The 16,644-nt window shown below is 34.8% G+C and overlaps 1 protein-coding gene across 1 annotated transcript in view; it reads right to left on the bottom strand.

Moving 5' to 3' along the window:
• The window catches only part of LOC129245341 (tyrosine-protein kinase receptor), an 81,875-nt gene extending 65,877 nt beyond the window's left edge, over nucleotides 1–15,998 (bottom strand). Inside the window, exon 1 of the mRNA XM_054883441.1 lies at nucleotides 15,638–15,998. The gene's annotated coding sequence lies outside the window, so the exon portion shown is untranslated. The remainder of the gene's footprint in view (nucleotides 1–15,637) is intronic.
• Nucleotides 15,999–16,644: the final 646 nt, after the last annotated feature.

The following is a 16,644-nucleotide window of genomic DNA, read 5'->3' as shown; positions in this document are numbered from 1 at the left end:
CATCAAATGCTTATAGAAGCTTATGGTGGACATGCTCTAAGTTGAACGCAGTGCTTCAGGGGGTTTGAAAAATTCCGAAGTGGTGATTTTAGCGTGGAGAACGAGGACCGTGGCCGGCCACTGAAAAAGTTTGAGGACGCCGAATTGCAAGCATTGATGGATGAAACGCAGGAAATGATGGCAGAGCAGTTGGGAGTGACCCAAAACACCATTTCCAAACGTTTGAAAGACATGGGCATGATTTTAAAGGTCGGAAGATGGGTGCCGTCGCATGAACTGACAATGTGACAATGCACCGCCACATCGAACAAAAGCGACCCAGGGATTGAGTGAGGAGATGTATGATTCGGAATCGCTGGTGCATGCGGCTTACTCACCAGACTTGGCGCCTTTCGATTATCATTTGTTTACACCGATGGGTCACGCACTTTCCGAGCAGCGCCTCAATTCTCACGAAGAAGCCAAAAAATGGCTCGATGATTGGTTTGCGGCCAAAGACGGCCATCCAAAAATTGCCTGAGAGATGGAAAAAATGTGTCACTAGCGATGGCTATTATATAGAAGATTAAATTTGTAACCAGTTTTTGTTAAAAAAACGTTTGAAATTAAAAAAAAGTCTCATTTCATAGGTATATACAATAACATTTTGAGATTTGTTCAGTGTAAAAATAATGGGATAGAGTTTTTGGAAGGGAAATACTCTCAATTCTGACTAGCTTTTTATACATTTTTTTTGATTTAAAGATTTTTTAAATTTTATTTGTAAATTTTTTTTTTATATTTTATTCGAGCAAAATATTTTGCATAATTTGTATGTATTAAACTTATTGATTTTTGGATTGAATCAAAGTAAAAATTATAGTACAGATTTTGACTAGCATTTAAAATTTTTTTATTTTATTTTATGGAAACCTTTAAATTTGCATTTTTTTTCTACCGTCTAACGAAGGCTCGAAATTTTTCTAAAAAAACTCACAAAAAGTTGGAATTTTGCTGAAAATTCGTTGCACTTGTTAAAGTTCTGGCGACAGTGGAAAAGTTTGAGGTTCATGGTTTGTTGAGTTATATTAAAGTCAATAAATAAATAAAAGGTACAAAAATTTGTAAAAAAAAAACAAAATAGAAATGTGAAACAAGTAAAAAAAAACATTATAAAAGGGAAAATAAAAAATTAAAAGTTATAGGAAATAAGAAAAAAATTTAATTAAAACCATAAATAATTTTTATTTTATTTTATTTTATGAAAAGTTTTATAAAATTTTTTGGTTTTTAATTTTATTATAATTTTTTTTTTTTAATATTTTATTTCAGAAAATTAGTTTGCATTAATTGTATGTATTACACTTAATGATTTTTGGATTTAGGTTAGGTTAGCTTAGGTTAGCCTGGTTGGCAACAATCCACGCACAGACCTTTTGGTCCCTAGCGATACCAGATGGAGACCGACCTCTATGATTACCGGAAGTGGGCATCATGTAGTATGTCAGCGCTTTTGGCGAATCTAAGCAGAGCTGGGAGATCCGCTCCCAGACCCTCAAACAGTGGGACTTCCAGACATTTTAAACGCGTTTTTAACAATGCCGGACAGACGTACAGAAGATGTTCTAAAGTTTCCTCAACAGCCTCTCTGCATTTCCTGCATTTGTCCGTGTTAGCAATCCCTATCTTGCACGCATGTGCAGCCAATAGATTATGACCTGTTAGCATATCTATGATACGTAAGCTGGAATTGAGTCAGTTTTTTGTCGTTAGTTCTACACATAACTTTTGCTGTTTTGCATGTGGTCAGATTAGTCCACCTAGCTTCCACTCGCCTTTTCATGTAGTCGCCCATTTTATTGTATATTGCGTTTAGCGGTTTTGGCATGTCGTTCTCTTGTTCAAATGGTAGTCTAACAGCACTTTTTACTATCTCGTCTACTATTCTGTTCCCTATAATGCCCTTGTGACTAGAAACTTAATAGATATGCATCCTATTGTTTGCGGCTAGCCTTTCTATGGCCTCCCTGCTCCGTCGAACAATTTCGGACTTCATACAATATGAGCTTATTGCCTTTATTGCTGCTTGACTGTCCACGTATATATTAATTGTTGAGTTCTTTCTTGTTCTAGTGTAAGCTAACTCTGCGGCTTTCCCCACAGCAAAAACTTCTGCTTGGACAATACTGCTGTGGTCTGACAGCTTGATAGTCTGCCTTATCCTTAGTTTTGAGCAGTAAATACCCGCTCCCACTGCATCTAAAGTTTTAAAGCCGTCTGTATAGATGTGAAAAGTTCTATGGTCAGGCTTCATGGCTTTGACCCATTCATCCTCTTCAATTGTAGTGCGAAACCTTCTCTCCCAATTAAAGTACGCAGTCATGTAGTCTGTGCAACCTGAGCTCCACTTTCCTATTGAGCTGTGACCGAAGGTACTGCAGGTGAATACCCCCGCAGCCATTAGCCTCCTGGCGGATTTCGCTTCCAGATATTCCGCCATTAGGTCAATAGATGGCATGCTGAGTATCATTTCCAGCGCTGCCGTTGGAGTTGTTTTCATAGCTCCTGTTATGCACAGAGCAGCGAGTCGTTGAATCCTTTCCAGTGGCATTAAGTATGTCAGTTTTCTTGTCACAGTCCACCATACTAAGGCCCCATACAGCAATATCGGTCTAACTACTGCCGTGTAGCACCAATGCATCAGAGAGGGTGTTAGACCCCAAGTAACGCCCAGCATTCGTTTCCATGCGTACAACGCATTACTGGCCTTTTCCATCCTTTCCTGCATTGCATTGTGCATTTTTGGATTTAATGAATGTAAAAATTATGGTATAGGTTGTGACTATATTAACATTTTTAAATTTTTTTTATTTTATTTTATGGAAAGCTTTAAAAATTTTTTTAACCATAACTAATAATAAAATTAAAAAAAAAAACTATAATCGGATGAAAAAAGTGTATAAATTGTTTATATCAAACTTAATAATTTTTGGACTTGAATGTCAAAATTTTGGTATGGCATTTTATGAAATGAAATAAATATCTCCGGTTCTGCCCAGAATTTTTATAAATTTTTATTTTGTTTTATTCTATACGATAAAATAAATTTTTAAACAAAGTTTTCAAAAAACTTCATTTCAGAAAAACTTTTTGTATATTCTGTACATTTAAATTTTTTTGATTTCTTCAATGTAAAATTGTGGTAAAGAATTTGTTGAAGTGAAATTTTCGCTAGCATTTTTATTGTTTTCTCAATTTTATTTTATGAAAACAGTTTTAAATAATTTTTTAAAAAACAATATTTGAGTAAAAAAAAATATTATAGTTTGGATATATTAAACTTAATATTTTGTGAATTTAAATTCAATGTACAAACTTTGGTATGGAGCTTTTTGAGGCGAATTAACTTCCGTTTTGCCTAGCATTTTGATACATTTTTAATTTTATTCTATTTTACAGGATAAAATGCATTTCTAAACAAACTTTTGACGTGATAACGTCTTATAATTCGACGTAGCCGGCTGCACGCTTGCTCATGCGGCGTTACCTTGCTTGAACTGCAAGCGAGAGCGCGGAACGAACGACAAATAGGCACAATCGGGCCCCGCGTTCGGCAATGTTCCACATCTGACTCTCTCCTACTTGAGTGCGCATATATTTATATGTATGTACATATATGCGCATATGTACATAAATTCACATATTTGTATTTGCATATGCCTTCTTCCTGTGTGTATGGTAATGAACAATTTCTCTGTTGAGAATAGGACGATGATAGGAAAAGTAGGATATGAAAGGGGGTGTTTTGAGTGTAATGTGTCTCGAAAAAGTCAAATCGATGATGGTGCCTCTTAGTGTTGTTGACTTATTAACGTCTGATGCACAATCGAAATTGAACATATCTTTCATGAATATGATAAATGTTTCGTCATTTTTCACGTTTGTGTAAATGTAACTTGACCAATTCCATTGCGATTCCATTTACCTCCGTCTCTGTATCCATACAAAATATCTATCAAACAAATAAAATTAAAATTTTTTTTTGAAGAATGCAACCATTCCATCAGTATTTTCTTATGACGTTTTCACGTTAAACTATCGTCTGTAAACCGACTTTACAGACAACCTCTTTTTTTTAATTTTTTATATTTTTTTGTTAAATTTTTTTTCTGAAAAATTTGTTTGTCGTTTTTGAAATAAAATTTAAAATTAAAAATTTAAAATTTAAAAATTAAATAAAAAATTAATTAAAAATTTAAAAATCAATTAATATTTTTTTATTCAAAATAAATTATTATTTTTTTTTTTAATTTAAAATAAATTTAATTTTTTTTTAATTTTGTATATATTTTTGTTACAACTTTTTTTTAACAAAATGTTTGCCATTTTTGAACCCCAGATGCAGATGTGTATCTTATTTTCTTTTTTTTTGTGTTTTTTTGTTGTTATAGCTTAGACTTTGCTCAATAGTCTGGTCAAATTTCGTAAGGATATCCCCCTGATTCTGGCAGCGAATCGAGGAAAATACCGCGCTAGCACACTTTCTCGTATATGGTATTACGTTCGCAAATTGATAGAAGTGTCGCCTTCTGCATTAGGAAGAAAATTTTAAGATTTTTATTGTTTGGCGAATGTCTTAAGAAAAAGCGATGCTCAGAATTATAAGTAGATTCCTCCTACTAAAAAACCGCTGTGCAATATTTTTTTTTTAACATTTATTTTCCAATTTTTTAGTAGGTAAACTACAGAAAAGAAATAGAAAAAGCAAAGTTAAAAAAGTAAATAAGAAACAATTTTTAGTTTCGCATGTTTTGCAGAATCGAAATTAATTTTGTGCCATATTTGCTAAGAATTTCGCAGAAAAAAATAAAGTCAGCATCCCCCTAATGTACAGAGAGCATGTACATATATATAAAAATATAGTGTGGGACAGCACAAAATTTAAAATTTAAATGCTTGAATTTAGTTTATATATATTTTTGAAAGCCTTAAGGACTATAAAATTTTGATTTTTTGCAATTAATATATTATTTACGGACAAAAATCAGGCTGGAAGGCATGGAAGGTAAGTAGGCTAATTGGATCACGAACAGCAAAGAAAATAGTTTCGAACATATTAACGATGTATGCCGGTTTTATAATACCCCGGTAAATATTATTATAATTAGAAACGCCGGAAAATTCTTATTCATCTATAATATAAAAATGAATCGCAAAATGAGTTGGTAAGCGCTTTACTCAACAACGCATGGACCAATGCTAACAATTTTTTTTTTAAAATGATCCTGGAAGTCAAAGGATGGTTTGTACGGCGAGAAAAATTCGGATATTCAAAAGGTGTTTTCAGATGTTGCTCAAAATTACAGAAACCATGATTGGTTGAGCGAACGGGCTATATTGGCTGCAAAAACATAGTTGTAAATGAATTAAATTTCAAAATTCAAGAACAAATTACAGGCGAATTGAAGATATATATGTAAATCAGTTGATTCGGCTACAAACCAAGATGATGTCGTCACCTATCCGCCTGAAATTTTAAACTCGCTGGGTTTACCAGGATTGCCACCTCACAATCTTCAATTAAGGGTTGGATCGTTAGTTGTAATGTTGAGAAATATAAACCAACCGCGTCTTTGCAACGGCACATGGTTAGCGATAAAAAAATTATTGAACAAAGTGATAGAAGCAACTAAACTGAAAGGAAAGTATAAAGGAGAAGATGTTTTGATACCATGCATCCCAATGATTCCGACTGATGTAGCATTTGAATTTGAACGACTACAGTTTCCAGTGCGGTTTGCTTTTGCTATGACCATAAATAAGTCTCAGGGGCAAGCATTAGGTGTTTGTGGTATTAATTTAGAAAACCCATGTTTCCCAATTGGAAACTCGACTTCGATGATATTATAAGAGCTTTTGCCTCAGCTAAAGCAAGAAAAGCAAAATTCTAAGCATCGTGGCAGTCATTTTCAAATATTTGTAAGGCTCACAAAATGAATAAAAAATTTTAACTTTTTTCAGCTGCGTTTTTTATTTCAGATCTGCTGAAGAATTTTCTAAAATTCGTTTTAATCAATATTTCATAATTAATTCTATCAAAAATTTTATCAATGAGTTTTTCAATGTTTAAATGTTATGTCACTATAACATAATACGCATTTTGATAAATAAAAAAAATTTGAATCTCAAGTTTCCCCCCGGGCCCGAATACTCTCTCCACGGCCCTGCTATGAAATTATCTACCAGATTATAATAGAAGAAAAAATTCATTCCAACAATATTTGTGTTTTGTAATATCATTTTAAATTCGCAAGCTCTTAAAAAAACTTCCAATACTAGACTTTTTACAAAATCATTTAAAAATTGTTTAGCAATTAGCAAATTAACAAAAAATTGTTTGTCTGGAGCAATGAAAATTTTGGATGGAATTATTTTAGATTTTTTTCAAGTCTTTTGAAAAGCTTTGAACCACGATTTATACTGTTTTCTGCTAGAATATAAGCTAAGTTTTTAAAATAAATTAAAAAAAAATAAATAAATTTGGAAAACATTTAAATATTCCAAAAGAGGCATATATAGGTTATTATTCCAAAAGAGGCATATATAGGTTATTCGTTGACTCTCACTGCATAAGCGTTTCGATTTTTCCATTCAAATTTGTGCCGCATTTTTTGACTCAAAAATAAGTGAACAGATTTTTGAAGACAAAAATTCCATAAAAACGCGGCAACCGCAATTTTCAACGCGTGCCAGGTCGCACACACAAACAAACCAGCAAACCGAGTATGGACTCGTATATACATACATACAACTAACATAAACCACAATTTAAAGGTTTATTATCATAATTTTATTCACTAACATAAACCACAATTTAAAGGTTGATAATTTTATTCAGACACGTGTAAGTGGTTTGAAATAAGAAACAAGAGTGAGTGAGGAAGAACTTAAAAGCTAAGAACTTACTCTAAAGTAGTAATTGAAATTATATTATATACAGTTAGAGAGAATAGCAATGTTTTAGGGAATTGTTGTAGAGACATAATGTCACTTACATATATAAGTATAAGAATAGACGCGGGTAGCAAAGTAAACAGCCGCCAAGGTCCATGTGAGAATTGCAGCAATTGAAAGGCTCTTCTTTCGCTTTTTTTCGGGTGCGGAAATTAAATACCAATCAAACTAATTGAATTTAAGGCACTTCATCACTTACTCTTTTCAGCCAGCGAAACAAGCAGTGGATGTGGAGGGCCAAGGCATACCTCACCCGATGCAGCTGTCGATCTTTAGTTATACGCGAATTGTGTGTGTATGTGTGCTATTCCAAATTGCAATAATGGACATACCAAACTGTTCTTGCACTTATATGTATGTATATATGTACATATGTATGTACATTTTTTGCACACGATTAAACTCTTGCCACAACTGATGCTGGCACGCCGTGTTTTCTTGTAGTCGTCCGCTTTAAATCGCGACCGGCGAGTTAATTTAATTCAACTTCACGCACAAACACTCACGCACGCATGTAGTATTGCATAGATACAAATACCAGAGTACAGCAAAAACAAACAATGCCCGCAATTGTATTAAAAAATAAAAACCACTTAAGCGAGCAAATCGCTGTGAATTGCGCGCGTAAGAATTCAAACTGATTCACAAGAGGTTTGAACAAATAAAAGCGGCGAAGAATTCACAAAATTCAAAACAGAAATATCTGCGTATCTACAGAGTAAAAAAATGTTTTTTTTCAACGTCAGTACGAACGAAGACGCGCGCTACTTTTTCAGATGAATGCTAATCTCAAACTGATCGCTGTGCGCTAAGGCCGCTTGTGGGTGCTGAAACGCTGCCAGCTCCTTGATCGACTACTTGACTGACTGCGCGGAAATTTCAATTTTTCCCCCATTGACGCCTTTGCAGCGAAAGGAAAAGCAAAACAAAAACAAGCGAAAAAAAAAATTGAAACAAAAAAGTAGAAAACAAAAAAAAAATAAAATAAAATAAATACGAAAAGCAAAAAGTGTCTGCACTTGTCTCACAATAGCCACCCTCGCTGATGAGTTGGAAAAACGTTCAAAAACAAAAACAAAACCAAAGACAAGCAAATCAAACTAAGAAAAGTCACTCACGAGAAAAGGCAAAGAAAGTGAGCAAAACAGATCTCGTCAAGTAAAATTTTTGCTTTACTGCTGTCTGCTGCCACTGTAAAGCCATACACCCACACTTACGTAGTGTAGTATAATTTTAAAACACACACACCCACGCACACATAAAATAATCGCTCATAAATATTTGCCTGCCTAGATAGGTGGTGCATATACATATATATGTACATACATGCGAGTATGTCATTAATAAATTCAAGTGACGTCTTTAAGAGGGTTGACTTGACGATGATGATGACGACTTCGAAGGCGCCTTCGCTACACTCGAACCGCAAACGCAGGATTTATGCCGCAGCCAACCAATGATTTTGCGCATTGACTCCTGACGAACAATTTAAACTCACTGAAATAAATTGCTTGCTCAGCATTGGTAAAAGTCAGGCGTATGCGAACTGGGCAGGAAGTGATCTCATTTTAACTAGTTGCACAAAGACCAAAATGGGCTTACAAACAAATTGCGCCTATTTTTAAGATCGTGTGAAATTTAAATATTTTAAAATTTAATTTAATTTAGTCATTTTAAATTTTTATTCTATAAAAGGGAAAAATGCTCAACCTTGTAACAGATGCGGAAATATTTTTTTTGTTTATTAGTTACAATAAAATTATTTTGGGGATAGTGTTAAATGTTTGGCAATAATTTTGAGTACATTTATGCAATTTTTATATTTCTTAATAAAATTTATTAAACTTATCATAACAAGTATGAGAAATTTTGATCAGTACTAGGTTCCTTTGAAAAGTACATGCAAAAATAAAAGGAGTAGGCAGTGTTATTTCTCACTAGAAATTAGCAACCACAAGGAAAAACTCTGAAAAAATAGCCTAAAGTGTATCTAAGATATATATAAGATATAGCTCTCTCTCTCTCTCTCTCTCCTTCTCCTCTACGTTATTTTTTTTTCTCTCTCACGAAATGATAATGCCCAAAACGTTGCATGGCCTTGAAATTTTACTCTCCATTCTCGCTCGTCCATCCACGCCTAAGAAGTTTCACTTCAAAACTACTTAATTGTTTAGGATAAACCTTTTTCGTTGTTCAACATAGTCTCCTTTTACGCTTATACACGTCGTTCAATGCTATTCTTATTTGTTGATTCCTTCCAAATTCGGCAATCACCTTCTCGTTTGAATGAAATCTTTTTTCCGCCAGCCATTTCTTCATATTGGGGAACAAATAGTAGTTCGAGAGATCTGAGGCAGCCAAATCAGGAGAATAAAGGGAATGTGAAACGCGTTGAAACCCCATTTCTATTAATTTTGAGACCACAACTGCTGAGGCGTGAGCTGGAAGGCGTTGCTGTGCAGGAAAAGAACTGTTTTGAAAATCACTCCATTTTCCTCAATCCAAACGGATGCCACGCACAAAGAAATACAGTGCACTCGCGATAACTCGAACTAATTAAAACAGGCGCTGTTCGATTTATCGAATTTGTTCGACTTATCAATTGAGTGTGCTATGTTAAAAAAACAGTCATCGATATCGATTTTTTTCAATTAAATTTATTTATTTATTTACATATGGATATGAACATGAATATGTTTAAAATAATTAATTCGTTTCAATATTTTTCATCAAATATTTGGCAGTCTTTGTGTCAGTTTCACAAAAAAAGTCAGCTTTAACAGAAAAGTTAGGCCGAAAAGAAAGTTGTAATGTGTGTTTGTCTTTTCTTGCCTGCAGCAATGTTGAAGAGTGTTAACCTTTGCGGGGCTTACTTGTTCAGTTGTGGCCCACTGAATTACCTTATTGATAGAGCTAACTGCCTCCTCAGATGATATCCGCTCACATGTCTCAGTTGTGTTGTTAAACTCAGACTCAGAATCACTAGTTTCAATTATTACTTCTGTGTCGGTAAATTCGGCACCATCATTCCATTTGTTAACATCATAAAGCGTAAATTCGACCTGTAAATTATGTTTTTCATGTTATGTTCTTTCAAGATGAGTCCACTTATTGGGTAATTCTTTTTTCTTTGGGACAGAAACCATTTGTATAAAGCGGCTTTCATTTTAGGAAACTCAGAAGCTTTTAAAGTTCTCCTCTTCCCAGGACCCAAAATCGTGTTGTTTACTGCTTTTAAAATTGCCTTGTCTTTCTTTTTTATAAGACTTATGGTGGACTTGGCTACCCCATATTCCTTCGCTAGAGAAGTAACACTACATCCACGTTTAATTTTGTTAAGGACTTCAGCCCTCTCTTTTAATGTTAAACACTTCAACCTTTTACGATCCATTACTCACATGCACTGATACACTACAAATGACAAATTTAAAGCAATTTGGTCAATGCAAGATGTTGTTCCCAGAAAACTAACGGGATATTAACGTCGAAATATTCATATGGACAATACACTAGTATACATATAATTTATATACATATATATATATATCTCGAGCCCTATCCACCGATAGGTATCCAAACTATACGAAAACCATCTTCAATACCTTCTTAACATTGTGTGTAAGTTTGGTTTAATTCGGTGCAGACACGGCCGGTTAGCGAACACACACAAAAAGTTGACTTTATTTTATATATAAGATTTTTTTCAGTTTGTGTCCGAAAAATCCAAATATCTTACGGAACCCTATTTTTTTCCAAAATAAAATGTAATCCATGTTACTCGTGGATAATGTAGTTTTCGAATGGTGAAAGAATTTTTAAAATCGGTCCAGTAGTTTTTGAGCCTATTCGTTACAAACAAACAAACAAACAAACAAACAAAGTTTTCCTCTTTATAATATTAGTATAGATAACACATGGGCTGAAAAGTGTAGAGCCTAACGGAAAAACGCGTTTTTTTATTGCTCAAAATTAGCTTTATTCATCAACGTAATTTCCATCACGAGCAACGCCATCATTTCAGCGCTGCTTGAACACTTTAATACCACTTTTGTAGAACGATTTATCTTTTGCCGCAAAATAAGCCTCAGTCTCAGCGACAACTTCTTTATTCGAGCGAAATTTCTTACCGGCGTGCAGTTTTCAGATCTGCGAACAGCCAATGTGCTTGCATGTACGATCTCCTGCGAATATTACGACTCAGTCTGGACTTTTTGTAATCATTTTTCATCAACCAATTTAACCTAACCTAAAAATTTGAATGGAATTATTGAGAAGCCATTTATTCGAAATGAGTTCTTATGAGTTTTTTTATGGCGTAAATACAATAGGAGGGGTGACATGTTATTATTATTATTTATATGTACATATTATAATTTTTTAATTTTTTTATTTATTTATTACTTCATTTACTATTTATTATTTTATTTATTTATTATTATTTTATTATTTATTTTTTATTATTTTAATTATTTTGTTTATTATGTAATATTTATTTATTATTTCATTATTTCATTTATTACTATTTTTATTTTTTATTATTTTATTTCATTTATTATTTTATTTTATTTTATGTTCAAACATCTCATTCCTTGGGGGGCACTTACACAACTTGACGGTAACTTAGCTGGAAGTCAGATCTTTACACTGCTTTAACACGCTTTTAACTATCGTACTCTAAGTTAAAATAGAACTAAGTGTGAATATTATAAAAATAAATAAGTTTTACTAATTTACTGAAGGAAATTTCTTATGATGTGGCAAGAATTCAGCAGAGCCGCTTTTTGAAAGTCATAGATAAGGTGCTCCCCCAATTTGAGCTTCTTGAGGTTTTCCTTCAGATTTACGTGAACGAGTCCGTCGGCCGATATGATCAGTGGCAATATAATATATACCTTTCTGAGTTTCCACGCCGCTTGATGTCAATCCCCAATTCATTTTATGAATATTTTTGTTCAATGGGACGCCAATGTCTATGATAAACGCAGTGTTATTTACCACAAATATATCAGGTCTATCATGAGTGCTTGTGGTATTTGTAAGGATTGTTCTGTCATAATAGAGAAGCATGTCCTTGTCTTCATGCACTGGTTCTGGAACATATCTGTAATAGGGTGTCTTCTCACGGTGAAAATCGTACATTTGAGCAAGTTGTAGGTGTATAATTTTTGCAACATCGTTGTGCCGTTTAAGATAGAAGGAGTTTGTTATTGTAGTACACACAACTAAAACATGGTTTAGAGTTTCGCCGTGGTCGCCACATCTACGACATATGTCTGCCGGAGCATTGGGCTCTCTGCAGATGTACTTTACATAATTTCGCGTGGGTACTACTCCATCTTGCATAGCAAATATAGCACTTTCAGTTTCCGCGAAAATTCCTTAATTGATTAGCCATAAGTACGACAGTTTCGCGTCGACATGCGGGCTTTTCAATTCGTTGTAGATAATGTACGCCATGTATGGGCATTCGTGACCATTGTTCAACGTTGTCCATTTTTGTTGTGGTGTTCCTGCTGTTAAACTAATGCATCATTCTAAGAGGTATAAATTTATCAGCAGCTGCACTGACGGCATGGTGAAGTGTATGGTGTTTCCGGCTTTTCCATAGAAGTAATTTCTAAGTTTCAGGATAAGCTTTTCGTGCAGTGCTTCCACGTCAATTGCATCTCTACCTCCTTCTCTCCTAGGCAGTGCAAATCTCACAGAGCTTTTAGGATGATGACGTTTATGTTTAGTCATTATTGTCCGCGTCATGCCAACTTGGAACGCAGTTCAGTTCAGTTGTGGACCATTTTACTATGCCAAAACTATACGAAATTACAGGTATTGCAATTGAGTTGATAGGGCGGCCGCCGTAGCCGAATGGGTTGATGCGTGACTACCATTCGGAATTCACAGAGAGAACGTAAAATTAAGAAAAACATTTCTCCAATAGCGGTCGCCCCTCGACAAGCATTGGCAAACCTCCGAGTGTATTTTTGCCATGAAAAAGCTCCTCATGAAAAATATCTGCCGTTCGGGGTCGGCTCGAGACTGCAGGTCCCTTCATTTGTGGAAGAACATCAAGACGCACGCCACAAATAAGAGGAGGAGCTCGGCCAAACGCCCAAAAAAGGTATACGCGCCAATTATATATATAAAGGGTGATTTTTTAAGAGCTATAGGAAAGTTTTTCAAAAAAACACAAGTAAAATTCAGAAAAAATGTATGGAATTTTTATTTAAATCGATAGTACAGTCCATATAATTTAATGTTTGAAGATTATTTCATGCAAATGTTGACCGCGACTGCGCTTCAAATGGTCCATCCGCTTAGTCCAATTTCGGCATACTCTTTCCAATGTTTCGGCCGGTATCTCACTTATAAATGCTTTACTGTTGCCTTCCAATGCGTTAATTGAAGCAGGCTTGTCTGAATAGACATGAGCTTTAACATAGCGCGACAAAAAATAATCTAAAGGCGTTATATCGCACTGGGTTATATCGCATCTGGGTGGCCAATTGACAGGTCCCGAACGTGAAATAAAATGTTCACCGAACTCGCCTCTCAACAAGTCCATTGCTACGCGTACTGTGTGGCATGTGGCACCGTCTTGCTGAAACCACATGTCATGCAAGTCAAGCTCTTGCATTTTGGGCAAAAAAAAGTTGGATATCATTTCACGGTAGCGCTTACCATTCACAGTTACGTTACGATTCGCAGCGTTTTTGAAGAAGTACGGTCCAATGATACCTCCAGCCCATAAACCGCACCAAACTGTGACCTTTTCTGGATACATTGGTAGCTCTTGCAATTCTTCTGGCTGATCTTCACTCCAAAATCGACAATTCTGCTTATTTACGTACCCATTGATCCAAAAATGAGCTTCGTCGCTGAACACAATTTTTCGGCTTTAAACTTTTTTAACAGAACACCCATTTCTATAATAAAATTCAATGATTTGCAAGCGTTGTTCGTTTGTAAGACGGTTCATAGTTAAATTATAGACCAAACTGAAGGTGTTTGACAGTGAAACAAAACACGAAACGTGCGTCAGCTGTTTAAACCAACTGTTTAAAAAGATAATAGCTAAAAAATCAACCGTTATAACAAAACCAGTTTTAAACGTAGTATCGGGTGTTTTTTTTAGCTTTATGGGAGTTATCGATATGGATGATTATGGTGTGATAGCTGAGATTGGCAAACTGTGTTGACATTTCTGTTCAGCAAGGTTTGGCAAGTCCTCATGATCCTTTAACAACCCGAACAACACTTTAAAATAGTGGAAATTTACTTTAAAAAGTAAGTTCACAAAGTTCACAGAACACTGGCGACATCAGCGGTTCTTATATCTTTTAAAATGAGAAAGCAGCTGCCGTTACGGTGAATGGGGAGTGCTATCGAGCCATGCTGACAGAATTTTTATTTCCAAAAATCCGAAATTACGAGTAGCTAAATATCGACGCCATTTGGTTTCAACAAGACGGCGCCACTTGCCTTTTACGACGTTTAACAATCCATTTATTACAATATTCAAGCGTCAATGGTGGCCATATGGCCAGATTTATTGGCAAAAGTAGTCAAAAATTGGATTGTTCGAATGGACCATATAACTCGTAGCCGCGGCGGACATATGCCGGTTAGCATATTGAAAAAATAAATACCATGAAATTATCTACCAGATTATAATAGAAGAAAAAATTCATTCCAACAATATCTGTGTTTTGTATTATCATTTTAAATTCGCAAGCTCTTAAAAAAACTTTCAATACTAGACTTTTTACAAAATCATTTAAAAAATGTTTAGCAATTAGCAAATTAACAAAAAATTGTTTGTCTGGAGCAATGAAAATTTTGGGTGGAATTATTTTAAATTTTTTGCAAGTCTTTTGAAAAGCTTTGAACCACGATGTATACCGTTTTCTGCTAGAATATAAGCTAAGTTTTTAAAATAAATTTACAAAAAATAAATAAATTTGGAAAACATTTAAATATTCCAAAAAGGCATACATATATAGGTTATTCGTTGACACTCACTGCATAAGCGTTTCGATTTTTCCATTCAAATTTGTGCCGCCCCTGCACAGCAAAAGTTATGCGTAGCATTTTTTGACTCAAAAATATTATAAGTGAACAGATTTCTGAAGACAAAAATTCCATAAAAACGCGGCAACCGCAATTTTCAACGCGTGCCAGCTCGCACACACAAACAAACCAGCAAACCGAGTATGTACTCGTATATACATACATACAACTAACATAAACCACAATTTAAAGGTTTATTATTATAATTTTATTCACTAACATAAACCACAATTTAAAGGTTGATAATTTTATTCAGACACGTGTAAGTGGTTTGAAATAAGAAACAAGAGTGAGTGAGGAAGAACTTAAAAGCTAAGAACTTACTCTAAAGTAGTAATTGAAATTATATTATATACAGTTAGAGAGAATAGCAATTTTTTAGGGAATTGTTGTAGAGACATAATGTCACTTACATATATAAGTATAAGAATAGACGCGGGTAGCAAAGTAAACAGCCGCCAAGGTCCATGTGAGAATTGCAGCAATTGAAAGGCTCTTCTTTCGCTTTTTTTCGGGTGCGGAAATTTCACTACTTAAATACCAATCAAACTAATTGAATTTAAGGCACTTCATCACTTACTCTTTTCAGCCAGCGAAACAAGCAGTGGATGTGCGTCTGTGTGGTCAAGGGCCAAGGCATACCCCACCCGATGCAGCTGTCGATCTTTAGTTATACGCGAATTGTGTGTGTATGTGTGCTATTCCAAATTGCAATAATGGACACACCAAACTGTTCTTGCACTTATATGTATGTATATATGTACATATGTATGTACATTTTTTGCACACGATTGAACTCTTGCCACAACTGATGCTGGCACGCCGCGTTTTCTTGTAGTCGTCCGCTTTAAATCGCGACCGGCGAGTTAATTTAATTCAACTTCACGCACAAACACTCACGCACGCATGTAGTATTGCATAGATACAAATACCAGAGTACAGCAAAAACAAACAATGCCCGCAATTGTATTAAAAAATAAAAACCACTTAAGCGAGCAAATTGCTGTGAATTGCGCGCGTAAGAATTCAAACTGATTCACAAGAGGTTTGAACAAATAAAAGCGGCGAAGAATTCACAAAATTCAAAACAGAAATATCTGCGTATCTACAGAGTAAAAAAATGTTCTTTTTTTCAACGTCAGTACGAACGAAGACGCGCGCTACTTTTTCAGATGAATGCTAATCTCAAACTGATCGCTGTGCGCTAAGGCCGCTTGTGGATGCTGAAACGCTGCCAGCTCCTTGATCGACTACTTGACTGACTGCGCGGAAATTTCAATTTTTCCCCCAATGACGCCTTTGCAGCGAAAGGAAAAGCAAAACAAAAACAAGCGAAAAAAAAAATTCAAACAAAAAAGTAGAAAACAAAAAAAAAAATAAAATAAAATAAATACGAAAAGCAAAAAGTGTGTGCACTTGTCTCACAATAGCCACCCTCGCTGATGAGTTGGAAAAACGTTCAAAAACAAAAACAAAACCAAAGACAAGCAAATCAAACTAAGAAAAGTCACTCACGAGAAAAGGCAAAGAAAGTGAGCAAAACAGATCTCGTCAAGTAAAATTTTTGCTTTACTGCTGTCTGCTGCC

The sequence above is a fragment of the Anastrepha obliqua genome, chromosome 4, assembly GCF_027943255.1.
Source record: "Anastrepha obliqua isolate idAnaObli1 chromosome 4, idAnaObli1_1.0, whole genome shotgun sequence".
NCBI classification, from domain to species: Eukaryota; Metazoa; Arthropoda; class Insecta; order Diptera; family Tephritidae; genus Anastrepha; species Anastrepha obliqua.
The sequence above is the reverse complement of the archived record's forward strand: the minus strand, read 5'-3'. Positions and strand labels throughout refer to the sequence as shown.